An 8,543-nucleotide genomic window follows, 5' to 3' on the forward strand; every position below is an offset into this window, starting at 1 on the left:
TTAAGGCCAGGAATGAAGTCAACAGAAAACCCGATGACATCCTCTGTTTGATGGCCCATGGAGATGCTTCCTTCTGGCCTAGCGCGGTTACAGACATATTTCTTTAGGACTCCCATGAACCTCTCAAAGGGGAACATATTGTGTAGAAATACGGGCCCCAGAATGACAATCTCGTCGACTAGATGAACTAGGACGTGCGTCATGATATTGAATAAGGATGGTGGGAACACCAGCTCAAAACTGACAAGACATTGCGCCACATCACTCCTTAGCCTTGGTACGATTTCTGGATTGATCACCTTCTCAGAGATTGCATTGAGGAATCCACATAGCTTCACAATGGCTAATCGGATGTTTTCCGGTAGAAGCCCCCTCAATGCAACCGGAAGCAGTTGCGTCATAATCACGTGGTAGTCATGAGACTTCAGGTTCTGGAACTTTTTCTCTGGCATATTTATTATTCCCTTTATATTCGACGAGAAGCCAGTCGGGACCTTCATACTGATTAGGCATTCAAAGAAGATTTATGTCTCTTCTTTCGTAAGAGTGTAGCTGGCAGGACCTTCATACTGCTTCGGAGGCATGCCGTCTTTTTCGTGCAAACGTTGCAGGTCCTCCCGTGCCTCAGGTGTATCTTTTGTCTTTCCATACACGCCCAAGAAGCCTAGCAGGTTCACGCAAATGTTCTTCGTCACGTGCATCACGTCGATTGAAGAGCGGACCTCTAGGTCTTTCCAGTAGGGTAGGTCCCAAAATATAGATTTCTTCTTCCACATGGGTGCGTGTCCCTCAGCATCATCCGGAACAGCTAGTGCGCCAGGACCCTTTCCAAAGATTACGTGTAAATCATTGACCATAGCAAGTACGTGATCACCGGTATGCATGGCGGGCTTCTTCCGGTGATCTGCCTCACCTTTAAAATGCTTGCCTTTCTTTCGACATTGATGGTTGGTCGGAAGAAATCAACGATGACCCAGGTACACATTCTTCCTGCAGCTTCCCAGGTATATACTATCGGTGTCAAGTAAACAGTGTGTGCATGCGTGGTATCCCTTATTTGTCTGTCCTGAAAGGTTACTGAGAGCGGGCCAATCGTTGATGGTCACGAACAGCAACGCCTTTAGGTCAAATTCCTCCAGTTTGTGCTCATCCCACATACGTACACCGTTTCCATTCCACAGCTATAAAAGTTCTTCAACTAATGGCCTTAGGTACACATCAATGTCGTTGCCGGGTTGTTTAGGGCCTTGGATGAGAACTGGCATCATAATGAACTTCCGCTTCATGCACATCCAAGGAGGAAGGTTATACATACATAGAGTCACAGGCCAGGTGCTGTGATTGCTGCTCTGCTCCCCGAAAGGATTAATGCCATCCGTGCTTAAAGCAAACCATACGTTCCTTGGGTCACTTGCAAACTCATCCCAGTACTTTCTCTCGATTTTTCTCCACTGCTACCCGTCAGCGGATGCTCTCAAACTTCCCGTCGTTCTTACGGTCCTCACTGTGCCATCGCATCAACTTGGCATGCTCTCCGTTTCTGAACAGACGTTTCAACCGTGGTATTATAGGAGCATACCACATCACCTTCACAGGAACCCTCTTCCTGGGGGGCTCGTCGTCAACATCACCAGGGTCATCTCGTCTGATCTTATACCGTAACGCACAACATACCGGGCATGCATTCAGATCCTTGTACGCACCGCGGTAGAGGATGCAGTCATTAGGGCATGCATGTATCTTCTGCACCTCCAATCCTAGAGGGCATACGACCTTCTTTGCTGCGTATGTACTATCTTGCAATTCGTTATCCTTTGGAAGCTTCTTCTTCAATATTTTCAGTAGCTTCTCAAATCCTTTGTCAGGCACAGCATGCTCTGCCTTCCACTGCAGCAATTCCAGTATGGTACCGAGCTTTGTGTTGCCATCTTCGCAATTGGGGTACAACCCTTTTTTGTGATCCTCTAACATGCGATCCAACTTCAGCTTCTCCTTTTGACTTTCGCATTGCGTCCTTGCATCGACAATGACCCGACGGAGATCATCATCATCGGGCACATCGTCTGGTTCCTCTTGATCTTCAGCAGCTTCGCCCGTTGCAGCATCATCATGCACATCGTCTGGTTCCTCTTGATGTTCAGTAGCATCACCGTATTCAGGGGGCACATAGTTGTCGTCGTACTCTTCTTCTTCACCGTCTTCCATCATAACCCCTATTTCCCCGTGCCTCGTCCAAACATTATAGTGTGGCATGAAACCCTTGTAAAGCAGGTGGGTGTGAAGGATTTTCCGGTCAGAGTAAGACTTCGTATTCCCACATATAGGGCATGGACAACACATAAAACCATTCTGCTTGTTTGCCTCAGCCACTTCGAGAAAATCATGCACGCCCTTAATGTACTCGGAGGTGTGTCTGTCACAGTGCATCGATTGTCGGTTCATCTACGTGCATTATATATAATTAAGTGTGTCAAAAATCATTACAGAACATCATGAATAGATAATTAAGTGACCAAATTAATAGAAGTTCATCATCACATTAAAACCAAAGTACACACATAGTTCTCATCTAACAACGTAAAGCTCTGCAGAGCATCTAAATTAATTAAACCATACATTGAAACTATGTAAAACATTTCAATGCGAAAACAAATACGATCATAATCGCAACCAAGGTAACAACTGATCCAACGACATAATGATACCAAGCCTCGGTATGAATGGCATATTTTCTAACATTTCTAATCTTCAAGCGCATTGCATCCATCTTGATCTTGTGATCATCGACGACATCCGCAACATGCAACTCCAATATCATCTTCTCCTCCTCAATTTTTTTTATTTTTTTCTTCAAGAAATTGTTTTCTTCTTCAACTAAATTTAACCTCTCAACAATAGGGTCGGTTGGAATTTCCGGTTCAACAACCTCCTAGATAAATAAAATCTATGTCACGTTGGTCGGCATAATTTTCATAAACAATAAATGAACCAATAGTTATGAAAAGATAATATATACCACATCCGAAACATAGACAGGACGAGGGCCGACGGGGGCGGATACCAAAATCATCGCACTATATAAGATGCAATAATAAAAGTAAGAAAATAATATAAGTATCTATCTAAATATACAAGTAAGAATTTTTTTTTCAGAAAGAAGATAAGAACAAGAGGCTCACCACGGTGGTGTCGGCGATGTGATCGGCGCGGGTGATCGACGGCGGTGAAGACGGGGACGGGGCGTGACGGACCACTAAACCTAGACAAATATTGAGAAAAATGGAGTTTGGAGGTCGAGCTTGGAGAGGAGAAAGCTTAAGTAGTGTGGCTCGGGCATTCCATTGAACACCTTGTGTGCATAGGAGGTGAGCTAGAGCACCACCAAGCCCTCTCCCCCTCGGCAGTGAGAAAAAACAGAACAATGTGCTTTACTCTTACGCGAGGGGGTGTATATAGGCACCTCATTGGTCCCGGTTGGTGGCTTGAACCGGGACCAAAGGCTGCCCTTTGGTCCCGGTTCAAGCCACCAACCGGGACCAATGATGGTGGGCTAGGAGCGAGGCTCATTGGTCCCGGTTTATCCCACCAATCGGGACCAAAAGGTCCAGACAAACCGGGACCAATGGCCCACGTGGCCCGGCCGGCCCCCGGGGCTTACGAACCGGGTCCAATGCCACCATGGGTCCCGGTTCTGGACTGAATCGGGACTAATGGGCTGACCCGGCCTGAACCTTTGCCCCCTTTTCTACTAGTGCGACGAGCCATGTGCGTACTACAGTCACTGGGCTCGATTCGATGATACAGGCCCAGCCCACTGCCGATCAGGCCCAACTCTTTTTTAGTAGCTTTTGTACACTTCGATGCTGTTTTCTTTCTCTGCTGCTTTGCTCTTCGCTTTTTGTACACTCCTCTTCTTTTTCCATAAAAAAAAGATGAAGCTTCAGCAGTACGCACGAGAGAAACACACATGTATACGCTACGCTAGCTGTGTAAAACGGGCGGTTCGATCGTGTCCACAAGAGCTTCTCTAACGAAACCAAACGTGGCTCCTGATCAAGTTCCTACATATCAGCCGATTGATTTGTTACAAATTAAGCCACCTCCAGAGTCGTCCGATTAGGTGCATCTCAGCCGTAAGATCCCTGCAACGGACGGCCACTCGCTTGCAATAGAACATTGCAATGGAGACCTTGTTGCAATGCAGCACCGGTTACACACCACGCCCCACCTGACCGCCGTGAATAGCATCTCCCGCCGCTTGCACATCTTCTCAGCATGTGTGCGCTGGGACCGCGGCACCGGGATCCGCTGCAGATCTAGATGTTGGTCGTGCGGCAGCGTCACATCCGAGAATGGTAGCGGCTGTTGTACTGGTGGTGCCACCGTGCTTGGTTCACCGGGTTTTGAAGCCGCTGCCTAGCTGGGCGGGTAGGCGGCGGAGGAGGAAGCGCCTGGGATGGCCTTGTCCTTCAACTTGCCAGAGCCGCCAAAGAAACCCATGGCTAGCTAGGGTTTGCTTTGTCGCCGGCGAGGGAGCACACGGGGCTGGATGTGGACGGGCACCGAAAGTGGAAGTGGATGACCCCCCCCCCCCACCCCCCACATCCGCACGCATGGATTAAAAAGAACGGCCCCGTAGCTTCCAGTCGCTGGCGCGCCCGCGGTAGCTGGCCTCGTTAAATACGACCGCGTGCGGTCGTTGGCCGGCTGACTAGAGGGGCCACGACGACACCGAATACCCGCGCGTGGCGTCCGCTTCATGTCTGCGCCAACGCATTTCAGGCCTAAATTTAGGCCCGACATGCGTCGGCGAGGACACAAATTGGACGTATTTTGGGTTTGGGTCACCACCGTTGGCCCTACGTTTTTGTCTACGTGATTCAAATGTATATGGGCGAATGAAATGGATCACCCCATTGGATTTGCTCTTATTCACCATGCGTCTTGCCCCCGTGGCGCCGGCCTGCTTCTCTGGCCCACCCGTCGACGGTAACGATGCGGGATGGTTGCCGCTCTCTGGGTAGCTGTCTCTCTCACTCAACGGCTAGCTACTAGCTCCTCAGGCCCTCTGGCCCCACCCGGCCCATGACCACAGTGACCTGTTGGTTTGCTCTATTTTTTGGTTACATCGTGGCGGCCGGTCCACGTAGTTGAGTTTTGTTCAATATGATTCTACTAGTATTGCTTTTAGTCGGCGGTGTGGGTTCATAGGAGTACTTCCTCCCAAAGAAAAAGGATAAACATGCAGGCATGATGGAGCCGAGGTTCCCTCCCCTAAGCACATGCTTATACTTAATCCAAGTTCGTATCCGTGTTTCGTGTTTCGTTCCCTTCTTGTTTGGCTTCCATCTCGTGAGTGTTAGACAAGCATGCATAGCCGTCGAGGTTTAAGGCAGGGCAATCCATTGTCACCCATGCTCTTTATCATTGCTTATGGAGCCTCTCCATCGTCCTTTTTCTTTTCTGATTATTATTTTATTTTTATTTTTATGGAGATTTTGCATAATATTAATTTAGCTTGGACCCAACTCCGATCGTACAGGCTACAGATACCTCTTGCATATGGATACGGAATAGTTCCGAGTCCTATAGATACAGATATCTCCATGACTTCATCACTTACGTACAATAGTTTTGTTTCCTTTTTTTCTTTGTGTGGGTCTCATCCATCTCAATGCTGTACTTGCAGGCGTTGGTTTCGAGGACAGCAAAAATTCCATGATGGCATCGTCCATAGTTTATCCCCCAAACACTGCAAATAGATCGAGTTTGGAAAGAAGGGGAGCAGGAGGAGCACATTTCCACAATTCTATTAATACTACACGAAGACTATAAATTTAGAGTGGACGGCTTTTGTTGGTTTCTATTCTATAGTTATATTGCTTGGAAATCATATAAATGCCCTCAACTGTTTTGCCTATACCTAGTTTATTTGGTATGCAAGTGCGAATGACGGGTGGCGTCCTAATTAAATAAACTAGATGATACCTATGTGCCGTGTTGGAATTGGTTGTAATATACTCTCATAATATTTGATTATTTGGAAAATGAACCTCTGAATACATAATATAAGCACTAAAACTAAAAAATACTCCCTCTGTAAACTACTATAAAAGCGTTCAGGTCACTACTTTAGTATGCTAAACTCTCTTATATTAGTTTACAGAGGGAGTATATATGATTTATTATAGGGGAAATCTAAGTCGGAGATGTGCTCTACTACTTAATCTTATGTGAGGTTGTTTTTTTAGTAGAGACACATGTTAGTCGAGACTGTCTGTTTTGCATATAAGAGATTGATGTCTCAACCATTATTGTTTCATTTGACGAAATCAAGGGTTTTACACTTCACACATATGAAAAGTAGGAAAATAACTAATCATTTTGTGTTTTCAATTATGATATCTAAAGTTTCAATTTTCGAGGACGAAGCATTGCCCTTTTTTCTGACAAAAACTTGTCATATAGGGCATGGATCTCCCATATTGCATAAAGAAGAAAAATAGTTGACCCAGTTAATTAGGAAAACTGGATCAAAAAGTCATACATGGCACACATTTAATTACGGAAAACCAGCGAAACCACTCTCTCTCTCTCTCTCTCTCTCACGCACGCGCGTGCGCACGCGCGCGCGCGCACACACACACACACAAAGCATCGCAAGAAAAAGATTTTGCAACTAGAACAGGATGAGGGGATGATCTTAGGGCAGGAGAACCTAAAATTATACATCACAAACTATTATAAGCAGTTATTTGGGGCTCATGAGGATAGTTTTGTGTCCTTAGACGAGTCGTGGGTTGAGGATGTTCCTCAACCTGCGTCGGATGAGAATGGGATCTTATCCGCCGCGTTCTCGGAGAAAGAGGTGTTTGAGGCGATTTCACAGATCAGGAATAATAAAGCGCCTGGACCGGATGGTTTTCCAGCTGAGTTTTATAAACGGTGCTGGCATATTATTAAGGGTGATTTGCTGCCAATGTTGCAAGATTTGTTTGCCGGACATTTGCAGCTATTCCACTTAAACTTTAGAACGATTACTTTACTTCCTAAGAAGTCAGAGACGGTACGGATTGAGCAGTTCTGTCCCATATGTCTTCTTAATGTCAGTTTTAAAATCTTCACAAAGGTGGGGACGAACAGGCTGACGCAAGTTGTGCACAGTGTGGTGCAACCTTCTCAAACAACATTCATGCCGAACAGAAACATCCTTGAAGGGGGTTGTGGTCCTTCATGAAAGGCTCCATGAGATCCACACGAAAAAACTAGATGGGGTGATTTTTTACGTGGATTTTGAGAAGGCGTATGATAAGGTTAAGTGGCCTTTTCTTCAGCAAGCCTTGTGGATGAAAGGATTTGATCAATCCTGGAGAAAGCAAGTAGATTCTTTCATGCAAAAAGGCAGTGTCGGAATAAAGGTGAATGATGATATAGGGCACTATTTCCAGACATAAAAGGGTTTAAGACATGGAGAACCGATGTCACCTATCTTGTTCAACATAGTGGTAGCTAGATATGTTGACGATTCTGATAGGAAGAGCTAAAGTGAATGGCCAGGTAGGTGGGCTTGTTCCGCATCTAGTCGATGGTGGACTATCAATTCTATAGTATGCTGATGATACTATCATCTTCATGGAGCATGATATGGCGAAAGAAAGAAATAGGAAGCTTGTGTTATGCTTATTCGAACAGTTATCGGGGTTAAAGATTAACTTCCATAAAAGTGAATTGTTCTGCTTTAGGAGAGCTAAAGATGAATAAGAATCTTATAAAAAATTGTTTGGATGTGAGACAGGCTTTTTGCCTTTCACATACCTGAGCATATCGATTCACCATCGCAAGCTTTCTAGCAAAGAATGGAAGTGCATTGAAGATCGATTTGCAAAGAAACTACTACTGGAAGGGCAAGCTTATGTCATACGGAGACCGACTAATTCTCATTAATTCGGTGCTCATGAGTATTCCATCGTTTCTACTGTCCTTCTTTGAGATCCCAGTTGGGGTGCGGAAAAGATTGGACTTCTATCGATCGCGTTTCTCTTGGCAGAGTTATGAGTTAAAGCGGAAATACCGACTCGCTAAGTAGGATACTATTTGTAGGCCAAAAGATCAAGGTGGTCTTGGAATTGAAAATTTAGAGGTGAAGAACAGATGCTTACTCAGCAAGTGGCTGTATAAGTTATCTATAGAGACTCGGGCCACATGGGCCCAATTTTTGTGTAATAAGTACCTTCACACTAAAACCTTACACTACTAGAGAAAAGCCTAGCAGTAGCGCTGATTTTTATCTATCAGTAGCGCGGGTAAGCATGCTACTGATACGGCGCTATAGCTAAAGCTTAGCAGTAGCGCCTACTGGCACACGCTACTGCTATATCTACTTAGTAGTAGCGCTTTCTAAAACAACCGCTACTGCTAATTACTAGTAGCGCTTTTGGAAACAATCGATACTACTATTACTCTGTACTCTATTTCTTTTTTTAGGTCGTATTCATACGCCTTTATACAATTTTTCATACAGTAGCAATTTAGAGATTGCTTTT

Source organism: Triticum aestivum, chromosome 1B, assembly GCF_018294505.1.
Source record: "Triticum aestivum cultivar Chinese Spring chromosome 1B, IWGSC CS RefSeq v2.1, whole genome shotgun sequence".
NCBI lineage: Eukaryota > Viridiplantae > Streptophyta > Magnoliopsida > Poales > Poaceae > Triticum > Triticum aestivum.